Source organism: Malus sylvestris, chromosome 13, assembly GCF_916048215.2.
Source record: "Malus sylvestris chromosome 13, drMalSylv7.2, whole genome shotgun sequence".
Lineage (NCBI taxonomy): Eukaryota > Viridiplantae > Streptophyta > Magnoliopsida > Rosales > Rosaceae > Malus > Malus sylvestris.
Genome location: NC_062272.1, coordinates 7,898,043 through 7,899,761, shown reverse-complemented (window position 1 = coordinate 7,899,761; position 1,719 = coordinate 7,898,043). Strand labels below are relative to the sequence as shown.

The 1,719-nt window shown below is 53.1% G+C and overlaps 1 pseudogene; it reads left to right on the top strand.

The window, feature by feature from the left end:
- The first annotated feature begins 324 nt into the window (after positions 1-324).
- LOC126595571 (uncharacterized) lies at positions 325-786 on the top strand (annotated as a pseudogene).
- Positions 787-1,719: the final 933 nt, after the last annotated feature.

Here is a 1,719-nt window from a genome sequence, read left to right as displayed (position 1 = left end):
ACTAATATTAAGAGGAGAAGAGAGATGAGCAGCCAAGTGGGTGCGAGGCGGACCAGTCTCAGCCAAAGACGGGGACTCTCCACTAGCGAAGAGCTGGAGCATCCACAGCCGACCCGAAATCATCGAAAAATACAAGATCCTGGAGCGGGTCGGATCCGGAGCCTACTCCAATGTCTACAAAGCCATCCGCCTCTCCGACAACCTCACCGTCGCGCTCAAGGAGGTCCACGACTACCAGTCGGCGCCCCGCAAATCATTCAGCCCCAACCGTCATCTTCACCTACTTTCCCCCAAAAAAAAATCCCATCTTTATTTTGTCCATCAATGGCCTTCGTCGCCACCGGCAGTCGATTCAAAGAGCTCCTGAAGAAGTACGGCAAGGTCGCACTTGGCGTCCATTCCTCAGTCTCAGCTGCCTCGATCACAGGCCTTTATGTCGCCATCAAGAACCACGTCGACGTCGAATCGTTGCTGGATAAGCTTCACATGGGGAGCGTGTCCTCCAAAGACGAAAACCAGAGAACCCACCTGTAATCTCCGATGGGTCGGAGTTTCGAGACGGATCCATATCAGAAAATGGGCAATCGACAGCTGTGGTTGTGGAGAATGAGAGGAGTCGGACGGCTGAGCTCGCGGCTTCGACTGGTGGTGCTCTGGCATTGGCTTTGCTCTGTAACAAGGCCCTGTTTCCGATTCGGGTTCTTATTACTCTGGCGCTTACTCCTCCCGTGTCTAGGTTTTTGGCCAGGAGAAGGCTCATCAAGACCGGCGGTCTATGAACATCTTTGCCTGCAATGAATGCAGCCTGCATATGCTGCAAACATGTGGAATGAAGTAAGATCCAGACTCCTACTGACAAGGTAGTCGTTCCTTCTTTCTCGGCAGCCAACCAAAAATTGGATATTTCGGACATTCACGCGGCGCCCGCACAGAGTATGCATTCAATGTTCACCGCGGACGACTCCTCCGACACGTTTTGGGCTCTGTCGTCGCCGGCGGAGATGAACCGGAGCACGTCGGAGTGGGCCTTCGAGCAGTTCCTCGATGAGTTCACGACCCCGGCCGCCACTCCTCGCCAATCGGTCGCCGAACAATTTCCCGTTTCGTCCGCCGCTTCCTGCTCCGTCGCGTCTCAGTTTTTATTTAAGCGCGACGATGTGGACGAAGAGATAGTTGAGATCAAGAAGCCCGATCGTCATCGTCATCGTCAACTGTAACCTCCTCAGCAGCTCAATCATCCTCCGCCGGCGGCGTTGGATCCAGCTCCTACGGCGCCGATTAACTCGGACCAGTACCGCGAATTTCTTAAGAACCAGCTCGATCTGGCTTGCGCAGCAGACTACTCTCTCTCGGTCATCTCTTCGATCCAGCCTGCAAGTACCAACCTCTGGTTCCCACGCATTCGATTCGACTTGCCATCGTTTCTTTCTGTGTGGTGGTGATCTGGTGTGAGATCGGAGGAAAATGGCGGGTCCGTATGCGGATCAGCTGGAAGCCTGCTTCAGGAAAGCAGATTTGGATGAAGATGGCAGGATCAGCGGAGCTGAAGCCATCGCTTTCTTCCAGGGTTCCAATTTGCCCAAACCAGTTGTTGCTCAGATATGGATGCACGCTGATCAGAACAAAACTGGTTTTCTTGGTCGGCCAGAATTTTATAATGCACTCAGACTCGTGACTGTTGCACAGAGTAAGAGAGATTTGACTCCGAATATTGTCAAA